Source organism: Cynocephalus volans, chromosome 2 (genome assembly GCF_027409185.1).
Source record: "Cynocephalus volans isolate mCynVol1 chromosome 2, mCynVol1.pri, whole genome shotgun sequence".
Classification (NCBI taxonomy): Eukaryota; Metazoa; Chordata; class Mammalia; order Dermoptera; family Cynocephalidae; genus Cynocephalus; species Cynocephalus volans.
In genome coordinates, this window is record NC_084461.1 from 219643905 (window position 1) to 219657350 (window position 13446).

Below are 13446 nucleotides of genomic sequence, written 5' to 3' on the forward strand. Positions count from 1 at the left end.
TCTGCATCAGTTGATTGGCATATCAGTGGCGTGCTCTCAGGACAGTTGTTTACTACCTCAAGGAATTAGCTGACCCTGGACATCCCTCCCAGGTCAGCAAAGCCCCATAATAAGAGCATCAAGAGTGCAGAATAAAAGAAAATATAGTTAGTACAATGAACTGAAGTCATGGCAGTGAATGTGATGTACTGGAAGAGTTTATAAATAAAGAAGAAAAGGAATCACATTAAAAATTTTCTATTAAACACCATGTATTAAGAGGATGGAGAAGGAAGACTAAGAGAAGAATCTGAAAAGGAGGTTGCAGAGGTAGAGAGAGAGCCAGCTTCCGAATTTTGTTGGTGGTCCTTGTCAAAATGGTGGAAAAATTAGCCAGAATATAGTCTACAAGTTGTGGATATGGAGTTAAGGGTATGTATTTTTGGTAACTTTAGTATTAAAAGTGAAGACTGAAAATCAAGAGTAGATAGAGGGAGGGAGAGATTTTAAATGGTAGTTTTTATTGTTCTTTCTTTCTGCTCTTTAGAGAGTAATGTTGGATTTCATAAAGAGTAGAAGAGTTTTCGTATTTCATGTGTCTTCAAAATTGGAATGACCTTGGACATACCAAAGTTAGCACATATGCGGGTCTTTTTATATTTTTCACTCTTGCCCTCAGTGTTGTCTGATGAAATAAAGGTTAAATAAATACACCTGGACAACTTAAAACCACTTAAAACTACTTAAAAATTGTATAAAACAACTTAGAAATATTATCCTCGGACATTGTTTATTTCAATAACAGGAATATTCTACGTTTGGCCATTTTATTTTCTAATGACTCTCAGAAAAACAATATTTTAGGACTTTTTTTCCCTTTAATTTGTGTACAGTGCAGATGCATGGGAAGGGATTTTTTTTTTAAATCAAGGGTGTCTCTACTTTTGAATTGGCAGACATCTGAAGTAAGATTTGATGTCTGAATTTGAGGCCTAAGAGGCTTTCTGTGGTTAATATGCATCACTAGCAAAAGGAAATGAAAGCAGGATGAATGTCTACAGATGTGGTAACCTCGTAACCACAACAATTGTTTCTCCACTTCCAAAAACAATAAAAAATATATTTCAAGGACTGGAAAAACTGTATGCATGCCAAAAGGGTGATCATAATCTCACGCTAAAAATTTCTAGGACTTTCAGTACGAACTACTGAATACACTGCCTATGGGAATATAGTTACAACTTACATCTCCTCCCCTTGACTCCACTCAAGACATAAAGAGAAAAGGTCCTGAACGCGGCAAGCGTCTAGTAATTTGGAAAGACATAATATGGGAAAGAGGGTAAGTCTGGTGCCCCCAGGGATGGCAACACTCAAATCCTCTCTTATCACCTTAACAACAAAAGTAATAGAACAGCTACGAAGGAGGCCAAAGAAATGAAGGAAAGTATGTCCATGACTGATATGTGTGAGCTGTACCTTGAAAGGATGTCTGTGGGTGTCATGTTTAAGAACGTGTCTGTTTCAGGTCCCTCGGTTGTACCGAGTTATGTTATGCTGCAGCAGGAACAAGCAATCTCACACTTCATCTTACATGCAAGCGCAGTGGAGGGCTTTGCTTGTCACTGTCACAAAGCATCCAGGCTGACAGAGCATCAATCTCTGTACACACTTCACAACCTCCAGAGTGGTGGGGCCAGACACGGCAAGTCACACACTGACCTGTGTCACTTCCACGTGTGTTTCACTGGATAAGACATGTCACATGTCCACACTTTCTTCAAAGAAGGATGTGCAATCCTACTATGTGCCTAGAAGATGGAAACCTGGGAAGATTTGGTGAACAGAATAATGGCTGTCATGGTCCACTTTTCTGGTCAGCAAATATTCCACTCACTCTTTCTCCCACAGAAAAAAGCCCTTGCCCGTTCCCCAAGGGACTCAAACTCCATGTCTTACCCAAGAGCTACATTTCTTCCATCTGAGCTATGCTGCACTGTCAAAATACCCCAAATGGTAACAACTTAAAACAGCAAAGGCTATGTCCACTCTGGTCTGGGGGTTGGCTGGGCTCTGCTCCAATTTGTACCAACCCTCAGACCCAGGCTGACAGAGAAGCCACCATCTGGAACACTGATCATCATCAGAACAACACATGTTCTTAATGCTCAATCCAGAATTTACACATTGTTCTTTTCACAGCAAAGACAGAAAAGGGACTCTTAGGTTTTCCAAGGCTCAAGAAGTCTCAGAAGAGGATCATAGGATGTTAGGAGCAGGTGTGCTGAAAACGTGGGCAGAAGAAAGGGAAGCACGTCAGGGGTGTGCAGAACCCAGAAGTGACACAGGCATGGCCCCCTCCCCACAGGGTCCCAAGTTTAGAAGGCTGAAGAGAGGAGTGTCGGGGGCCGAGGGGGCCACCCAGGTTCCAGAGAGCAGACCTAAAAAGGACACGTTAGTGACAGTGTCATAGGCCATTCGGTGTTGACTCGGGGATGAGACAGCACCCCCAACACATAGACCACCCCATCTACATAAGAGACTACAAAAGTTGTACCTGCCCATCCCATCTCCATCGGTGCAAACCCTCTGGCTCATCGGACGTGGACCTCATCCCGCGTTGTTCCAGCAGCTTCAGTTCTCGTCTGGGTTGTCCACACCTCTGCACTCTGCTCCCGAGAGGCACCACATTCAGGTGTTCGTTTGTTGGGGAATCCACAGAGCGAAAATAAACATGAGGCCTCCCTGAGACTGAAACTGAGGAGAGTTTAGATCTGAATCAGGTGTCTTCGGCTTTCCTCATATGTGGCATCTGTTTCTGTCTTTCCTGGATGGTGACTTTTAACCTCTGGACAGTCTTTTATTTCAACGAGTCATCTTCTACTCCCTGTAAAGTCGGGATGCTATATAAAGTGGTTGTCGAATCCTACCTTTGATATACTGTTGCTGGCTTGGGGAAGGGAAGTGATGCTCTGAGAAGTGTTGATCTTCCCAGAGGCTGAGAAGATCCCGTCTAGGGACAAGCTTCTCATGCTGCTCACTGTTCCCTTCGGCTGCCCACATAGAAGGTAGACACAGTAACACGTTTTCAACTCTGGGGACAATATCCACCAGATTAAAGGTACAGGTCATAGTAGCAAGGCCACTGAAATCCATACTCACTGCAAGTCATGGGGCAGGATATGTGTCCAGCATGATCGTGTGGGTTTTGAGAATCCTAAGGCTCTAGAGGGAAGTGAACCATCAGGATAATGGGGGAGGAAAGTATATTCATGAGGATTATGAATGAGATCCAAGTGTGAAAAAGAATTGGTCTGCATGGTAGTTTCTTAAAAAGTATGCCAGAATGCAGGCATGTGGGGACACTTGGCCTTCTGTGTCAGAACTGGTACATTTCACATGCTCAGCAAAGTTGTGCAAAAACCAGTGAGGCTCATGGGCGTCTGTACTCACCCTGGTACTCCACTGAGCAGAGAGAAACTTGGCAACTGAGAGAACCCTTGTGCTGTTAAAGCGCTTGCTACTCATCATGTGACGATTGTCCTTGAATTACAAAGGATTTTATATGCTCAGTCTCTTTAGCTATCACTAAACATACAGTAGTTACTTAATATGTTATTTTTAGAACTACCAAATGGAATTCTAGCTTCTCTCATACAGCCAAGTGTCCTTTACTCTGCTGTTGATGGGAATTTACATGAAGCCTGCCATAAGAATGTGTCCCCCAAAGTTGATGTCTTAGAAACTTAATCCCCAATGCAACAGTGCTGGGTGGGGTGGGGGGTGGGGGGGGGTGATCAGGAAGCAAGAGCTCCACCTTCATAAATGAATGCATGAATGAATAAGTGAATTCTGTCATCGCGAGAGTGTGAATTCAGGCCCTTCCTGTCTATCCCTTACATGCTCTTGCCCTTCTGCCCCCCATCATAGGAGGAAGCAGCACGAAGGCCATTGCCAGATATGAGCCCATCCGTCTACCTTGGACTTCCCAGTTTAGAAATACAAGAAATAAATCTCTGTTGTGCATAGCTTACCCAGTCTCGGGTATTCTGTTAACAGCTGCACAAAACAAAGAATGCCATGCTTTCTCATAAACAGGCAGCTTTAGTTTATGTAGCTCCAAAGGATGTTAAATCCCCCTATGTAGCTGCTGCAATGGAAAAATCACACTCATGGTGAATATAATTGAAGAACTTTTACAGTGACTTTCAGGAAATTAAATTAAAAAGTAGATTTTGATTACGTTTTGTGACTTTGGAGCTTTAAAGATCATATCAAGAATTAAATTAGGCTAACTTTCCCATTTTTTTTCTGAAGGAGCATACATTGAAACAGTTTTTTCCTTTAGTGGTTAGGATAAAAATATCTTAATTCAGGTGTTTTAAAGGGTGATAAAACTGACCCTGCATGTTACAGACCAACCAACTTCATTAATGCTGCAGTTAAAGTGCACATGAGGATTTTATTGCAATGGTTGGAATTGATGAAAAAATTTAGAAGAACAGATTTAATATGCTAATGGCAGTTAGGTAATTTCCCAAATATCCCAAAGCAAAGCAATTTTTCTTCCTGGAAATTGATCTTATCTTCTCTCATATTTCAGTATATTTATCCAAATCAGGATGACAGGCAAAAAGGAATTTGTGTGACTGTGGCAGGCAGGACTCTGGTTTGTTGGGGTCCCTGCCGGGGTTACATTGCAGTGACCACTGGTTGCTCTCTGGTCTTCACCCCGAGCTCAGGACAAGATATTAAAAATGCCCAGCTTTAATGGACAATAAAATTATTCTTAAGAGGGATCCAAAAGCTCTGCTTTCACTTTACTAATATGTACATAATTTTTTAGACAAATATATATATATATACATACATATCCATGTCTATAAATATTTGTCTTTGAATGAATGTCTATATTCATGTAGAGCTAACACTTATGAGTGATTATAACACAACCAGCATCGTTTTAATCAATTTTCATATAGTCATTCCCTCCATCCTCAAAAGAAAGCAGCCTAAAAGAGAGTTCAAAGGATAGTATGATCTTTCCAGGAATTTTTTGAATATCCCTAGTATATATGTAATTAATATGTGAATGTGTGGGAACATGAGCACGGGACATAGAGATCTCACTCCAAAATGCATGTCCACCATCTGGAGAGCCCGGGAAGACCCTGGCCCCACTGCCCACCTGCCCCACTGCCCACCTGCCCCACTGCCCACCTGCCAGGTCATCTCCAAGGGCGGAGTTTCAGCATTGGTATTTTTATCAATTTGTCAGGTGATGCTCACCAGAATTTATAAATCACTGTCTAATACATGCATTGTCTTGTGTACTTTATATTATTTTCTCAATAGGGATCCTAAAAAATCCTGAAAAATGGTAGCTTTTTTTTTAACCATTTTATTTACCATTAAAAAAAAAAACGGTTGTAACTTTCTTTTTGACTTCTCTAGATTTGTAATTGTATCCCCTTATAAGGACCTCCTTTCCCTTTCTGATAGCATTCTGCATTGTGTGCTACATTCTCTTTTAAATACGTATTTATTTATTTATTCTTTATCATCTAGGCACAAAGGCCTGTTCCAATGTACCCCAGTCCCAAATAGGACCCTTGCTCTGGTCCCATGGTTGTCTGGCCGCCACTCACTAGTAACATTTTTCTCACAATCAGTTTGAAAACTCTGCAGCTTCATCTCTGCTTTGTACCCTCTCCACCTGCCTAACATCATGGCCCTTATAGAGACTGGTCCCTCTTCTTTCTGAAGAGATACCCAGGTTTACGGTTCTACAGGTATTCATTTCTGTCGGGCTAGAGATGAAAACCAGGCCTTTGTTACCTCCAGTCCTCAGTTGCTTTTCCTGGCTGGTCAAAGCTCACACCTGAGCTCTGACACTCGGGATGAAAACCTCTGATCTAAGTGATGCTCCGTCTCGCACATCCCCAGGATCCCCAAGCTCTCTCCTCTCAGCATGACGGGAGGGTAGTTTACCTGCCTTTTCAGATTTGGGAGAGAATAAAAAGCTCCCAGGCAGATTCACCCCTAGGAAATACAAACAGACATTTTCTCTATGATCTTTTTAGTTTCATTTCCCGATGTATTTTTACAGACAGCTTCATTGTAGCATTCTTGGAACTAACTTTTAACTGAGTGGCACCAAAGTAAAAGTGTTTATTACATTTTTATTGCTGGTATAGATTTTTAGAAGCAGAGATTATAAAATGTCAAGAATTGAATTCCAGCTCCCACTTTTCATTTCCCTGATGCCATAATGTTAAATGGAGCTAAATGCACATACATCTATTAGTTATAATGCATCAATCTGGAGAAGCTATGTCAAGGTCATTAAAGGGCATAGTCATCCATAAAGTGAAGCCATATATATAATGTTACTGGAGACATCCCTCAGTGGACAGTAAGTTAGTTTAATTTATAGTATATCACAGAATGGTAGAACTGGGAGCAACATTTTAAGATAATATTTTCCCATAACTTTATTTTAAAGATAAGTAAATGAAGTCTAGAGAAATTATATTATTTCCCTAAGGTTACAGAACTAGTTAATTACCTTTTTTCATAAATGTGATACATCTATATTTGAAACAAGCACTCATTTTTCCACAGAGAGAATGTATGCAAAAAGCAGTTTATAATCCATAAAGTAGAGAATACAGGGGAGATATATAAAAATACAAATGGTTACTGGAAGATTAGAGATATTTTTAAACCCATCATTTACTAGTGCTCTAAAGTTCTTTTTTTAATTTCAGATATGTGAATTTAAAAGAAAATATGTACACACATCTGCATGAATGGTCAAGCAGACGTTCTGAGACAGCTCTGAGTGAGAGCTATGGTGGACTGCTTAGACTTTTCTATTGCTTTTTTTTTTTTTTAACTACAACAGGTCAATGGGGGGCATCTGATAGCTGTTGACAAATAGAGTTTGTGAGAAGCAGTTATCTTCTCAGTAGGGCAGGGAAGCTGGCCACAGAGCCTTAGAACAAGATTTTTTTTTTTTTTTTTTTTTGTCTTTTTCGTGACCTGCACTCAGCCAGTGAGTGCACCGGCCATTCCTATATAGGATCCGAACCCGCGGCGGGAGCATCGCTGCACTCCCAGCGCCGCACTCTCCCGAGTGCGCCACGGGCTCAGCCCCTTAGAACAAGATTTCTAAGACTGGTTCTGAGAAGACCATGAAGCAAGGTGAGATGAGAACAAATCATCAGAATTTAAGGCTGTTTCTAACCATCTTTTTTTCATGAAATGAAAACATACCTTTAGGACTATCATCTGCTTCTTTCATTTCTTCAAAAAAAAAAAAAAAAACCTTCCCATATAAGTTATCAAATTCTAAGTATAAGCTGTGTAAACTTTAGCAAATTACTTGGTTTCTTTTGGTCTCAGTTTGCAGGTGTGAGAATTAACTGAGCAGGTGCACAGGAATCACTCCAAGTGGTGCCTCATGTGCCATACACTATCCTCGTCAGCCGTCCTAAGGGCTATCAGTGGCTGCTTCAGCAGCAGTGGCAGCACTGTGCACGGGCACAGCATCCTCAGGGCAGCCTTGCGCTTCCTGGAGAAGAAACATTTGAAACTCATCGTGCCATTTGTCTGCTTCACGTTTTCCAGCCCATTTTACTTCACTTACATTCCACTTCTCTCAGCAACCTTTTCTAATTTGAATTCTCATCTCCTTCCTGCATTCATATTAACGGTGTCTCTGAGTTTCCAGGACTACTTACAATACAGCATTTTGTGACACTGATAAATCGGGTGTCACAGGAAGAAAACAAGCGTGGAAGCAGATAGTGGCAGTAAATAGATAAAGTGCACAGTTTTGAGCATGCTGAGCTGAGAAGCTCATTGAAAACCTACATGGCGTTTATTGTCCTGCAGGTAATTTGGAATTTGGGTCTGTGACTCAGGCAAGAAATCAATTTCAGAGTAATAGCTTTGTCTCAAATCATTATTACAGATGCAATATTTTAATGTGTGTAAAGGAAGAAAATCATAGCTGAAGCCTAGACAGAAAAGAGAAGAGTATCAAATCCAAAATATTAGGATTAAGTTGGTCAAACAGATAAAAGGAAAAAGAAAATAATGAAATATCACTTCAGGATGTAGGGGGAAGACACCAGAAATACTTGCTAAAAACACTGAGAAGCTTCACCGGGATTATGCTTTCAGGAGGTTAAGGACAAAACTTTGTAATTCTGTAAGTCCTGTAAAGTTTTACAGGCAGGTTAGACATTGATGCAATGGCAGAAGGCTGTAACTATTAAACGCCTAAAAAGAAAAAGAAGTATGAGAAGCCGCAGCATGAGCTTTAACAGAACGCAGAGAAGAGAAGGCACTCATGTGTTTACTGCCTTGAGCTTATTTTTATTTGTTTCTATACTATATTCCTATCTTCGGTGATGCAGCTTTCAAATCCTGTGTGCTTTTAAATTGCCTTCTGTGCATAATACAAAACTTTTCATTTCCAGCAGCCAATTTTTTTCTTTTCTTTTTCTTTTGTTTTTTGAGGGTTTTTTTTTTTTGGTTAGGATCATTGGAGATTAGAAATAATTAACACATGTAGGTAAATGAATGCAAATACTATAAAGGTCCTTATTTTCTTTCCATTATAATTACATTAATATGTTCACATGCTTCCTTCCATTCAGAATTCACACAATAATACTAGTCTTCCATTTAAGAAGTATTTATTGAGCATTTTCTAAGCAGTTTTAGACTTTTGCTGTAATAAGAAAAGAATAGATAACTCAAAACAATTCTCCCAATCACAATAACTAAAAACCTTAAAAAAAAAAAAAAAAAAAAAAAAGAAAGAAAGAAAAGAAAATACAAAACCATCAGCCAGATTGCACTGGAGAGCTCACAAGTTATGGACATATAATTGGCCAGGACCTAGGGAAGGATTAGAACAAAGCAAATGAGCCCAGCCTCTGGTGCCGCTGTTCAGCCACAGGATTTGCTTGTTCCAGAGCAGACCACTGAAAGGGTAAAAGATAGAACTGATGTCGGAAGTAGGGTCTTGGGGCCCAATAGTCAGCCTTAACCTACCCCATCCTCTTACCAGATTCTTGACTGCACCATAGCAAAGAATTCAAGGGCAAAGTAACAGTAAAAAGTGAGAACAAGTTTAATATAATAGATAAGAAATACAGGTTCCTCAGAGTGAGTGCAGCATAGCTCCAGAGACTGAGCAGGGCCCACACCAAGTTTAACAAAAAAGTAAGTTCAGTATAGACATCAAGTCTAACACAAAAGCAAGAAAAATATACTTAAAGTTCAGTACAAAATGCAGACTGGCTCAAGAGAGTAACCAGCCACTTGCTGAAAGTAAGTTTGATACAAAATATAGTATGCACACCTCAGCCAGGGAAATGTGTCGCCTCCAGGAAAGTGAGCAATAACCCCACCATCAACTGGCATTCAGCTTTTATAGTTTCTCTACCTAATGAATATTCAATTAAGGGGGTGGCTCTCAGTTATGCAAAATTTAGTCTTGCACATGCTCAGCCAGTCTTGTCCTGGAACATGTACATTGGTCAGACCCTGCCACATGCACCAGGCATATTCAAAAATATTCTGTGCTCTCCAGCACCTCTAGTGGAAGGTCATTCAACCACCAGAGTTACATAACCTTTTTCTACTGAACATGCCCAGCCACTGAATTTGCATAAGCCAACCCCTTGTGGACTCATCTTCCCCATATTGGTGCTAAAAATAGGTCTAACTGGCAACAGTAACTTTCCTTCAGAAGAGAGCCCAGAGGAGAGGCCTGAGACCTCAGGAAGTAGCTGGAAACACAGAGGCATTTCCTGAAACCTGAACCCAGGGAAACAGAGCACCTCTTATATCAGAACTTTTGAAAACCTCTGAAGTCTAGGAAGAAAGAGATTGGAATCCAGAACCTGCCCAAGTGTGAGAACTACAGTTAAAACTCTTCACTTTGGGCTAGAAGCAAATGAATATATCCTGTAAGAGTAAAGTTAAAATAATTCTGGCTGGAACGCCAGAGATTTAGGAAGGAATAAATAAAATGGGAAAAAATGAATTTGTTACACTTCTCACTGTGTAACAGAGATGAAAGAAATGATTACTCAAAGCACCATGAATGCAATGAGAAGCCCAAAGGGTCTGTACCCCAGAGAAAACTGGGTACAGCCCTGATTCAAAGTTAGCTTCTGTTTTTATTGTAAAGGCAAGGAAGTTTCACAAGAAAATTCAGTTGATTCAATCATTACAAAAGGACACAAGACATAGGCAGTGTGACAAAAGTTATCTATGGCTAAGTATAGCTTGAGCAATGGAAACTAGTAACATCAGTAAAATTAACAATGTGACTTTCCAAAGTACAATTAGTGAAAAGCTAAGTTGGTCAAACTGGCTCATTATCTAAAGTATTACCTCTCTTCAAGCAAAAGCTACACTCTTATGATAAAAATCAAAGTACAATTATTTCTAAAGTGTCCCCCAACAGACACCTGGCCCCTAGCAAACATTTTTTTCATATCTTTTCCTTTAGCAATTCTTAAAATCTCTTAACAGGATCAGTATGACAGCCGCCTGTTAGCTCAAAAATCATTAAAGTATATAATCCCATACCTAAACAGTGATTAGAGTTGATGAGATGGGACGTTGCCCTCTGGCTGTAAGCTGTTGCCTCCTACCTGAGAGCTTTTGCCCCATGCATGCATTTACCTAAAAACCCTATTCTAAAATCAAATGAGAATCAAGATTTCTAACACTCCACATTTCCCCCCTATTTATTTATTTTAAAAATTGGAAGCAATCAAGGAGTTGGAGTCAATGGAGTCAGAGTCAAGGGTGTTCTGATGAAGAACAGTCAGCATTACTTCAACTTGACTAGTCTGTTGGAACATGGAACATAACAGTTTAATCACTATAAGAAAACACAAGATGCATTAAGACACTAATTCCAGCAAAAATCCAAATTCTTATGTTTAAACCAGAAAACCAATAGGTAGGATAAAGCAAATGGGCCAAATTATTTAAATGATTAATAGTAATCTTTTGAGTTTCTTCTTGAAGCTGTGTCATTTGTTGTTGAAATTTAATTATTACGTTTTGAATATCTCCATGTAAATTAGAATGAAAAGTTCCATGTTAAAGTCTTTGTACATCCTTCCATGTAGTGGAGGAATTAAAGTTTAGTTTGAGATAGAAGCTCAGAGGTCATATTTTGAAAAGAGCCATTCTTTGTGTGCTATTTGGATAGAATAAGAACAATCACTGCTGTAGCAGTTGTAGATGTGGAGGCCATAAGAATGTCCAAGAATCTCTTAGGGTGCACTCTCTCCAGAGCAGAGGCGACTTGCTCCAGGGTAGAATTCCCCATCCATTGTCATGTGAAGTTAACAGGTAACCAAACTTCTGTTCTCTGTTTTAATATAAACATATGAGAAATATTAAGATTAGAGATATTATAGTATAGAGGAGATGGCAAATATATATGGATCATAACTTAGTCAATGGTAACATTAGCTATCCAACATAATTTATTTTCTGTAAAATTATTTGAATGGCAAGAGACCCAATTAAAGTCCAGACCATTTTCAGTAGCAACCCAGAAGAGAGAACAAACAGGAATATCAGGTTTAGGATGACTGTTCTCCCATTTAGAATTTCCACTGACTCCTGCAGTTTGAATAAATATTTGATGTTTCACAGCTTATAATATAATTAAAAGCTGTAAAAATATGATTTATATACCATTGTGGTTGAAAGGGAATGTAAAAGTTTCTAGCAGTAAAATTAATACTATAATTTATTCTGCAAACTTGTAATGGGCCAGGAGACCTCCAGTGTAAGCAGTATCATTAGATGAAAAGGAGGCTCTGACTCACCCCAAGTAAGTAGTTCAAAAATGGGAGGATTCAAAACATGGGTCCAATAAACATTATTACTTAGGGAAGGCTGAATAAAAAGGAAAAGCCCATATGTTATGAACAGGCCTGTTACCTCTGGACCTTAGGAATTTATATTTACATGATTCTGGAGTTCTGGAATTGGATTTGTTCTCACATGGTCCTGCACAATAGGGGCAAATGGTCTTTGCTGGTATCCAAAGTCAGCCTGTAGGAGAAAGGACAGAAGACTCTCTTCCCCATATTAACAATTTAACAGGTTTCAACCTTTATGGTCCCATCGGTAGGCAGTAGTAGTACAAAACCAAGCATTTGGGTCTTTCCTCAGTAGGAATAAAATGTCACTCCATGGCTGTTAACATTTTGAGAATTGCAGTTTTAAAAAATTTAGGCCTGTTCATGAAGGGCCAAACCTTTCTCCATATCCCCCGCTTTTTTGTTTATTTAGTTGAGATTGGAGTAGGCCATTAGCTCATTTTACAATTGCCTGGCTTGTGGTGGTTATATGGGATTCCAGTAACATGTTGAATATTTTAATTATCATAAAATAATTGAAAGGCCTTAGAAGTATATGTGGGTCCATAATCAGTTTTAATTTGACTTGTAAAAAGTACATTAAAGTCTGGATGGTCAATGAGAATGTCATCCATGTAATGATAAATCAAGGTACCTGGAAAAGCCATACAAGCAGGGCACAAAGCATGGTCTACAAAATCTTACTGTTAATCATATCTTGAGGGAGGACTTTGCATTGATATCTTTGTAAAGGAGCCCCAGCATTAACGTTAGGGAGGGAAAATGCAAGTTTTTTCCTATCACTTTCATACAGGGGAATGTTAAAGAAACAACCCTTTAAATCTATAATCTGGGCTTGAGCCTGAGGGTGAGTATAAGCTCCTTTTCCAATTAACATATTTGTACCTCAGTGGCTGCAGCAGGTGGTGACAGGGCAGTTTGGTCATATCTGAAAGCATAACATTCCAATCAAATCCTAGGTAAAATAACCAGTGTTTTCAATTGTGTCCTGTTACAAGAACAGATCCTTATTGAACTTATGTTAATAACTATATTGCCATAAAATGACAATATTTATGAATAGTGTTAAAATCCTGGAGGGATCAAATAGACAGAAAAGGAAATGTTTTAATTGTTAAAAGGAGCCAACAATGTTTCAAAAAAAAAGAAATTGTAAAAAACCAATATTTTTTTTTGTTAATTTTGTTTTATGTAATTAATTTTTGTTCTTTTGACCTTAGTTAGTGATTTTATAAACCCCTTAGTTTTTTCATCAGAATGAACTGTATCTGTTAGTTTAGGATATAACACTTTAAAATTATTATTTAACCAAGATTATGATTGATAGCATTTTATAAGACATAGATTTTTAAGAATCTTATATAATTTTGGAACACATATTCATAACACCTCAGTACTGACAATGCTTTCCCATATAGTCTAATTTACCAAATAAGCCAATTAGTTTTGATACATCTCATATATATATCCTTTGAGAAGCTCCAGGGCCCTTGGAACCCCTCAAAGTTAGTTCAAGTCAAAAGTCTGAGTT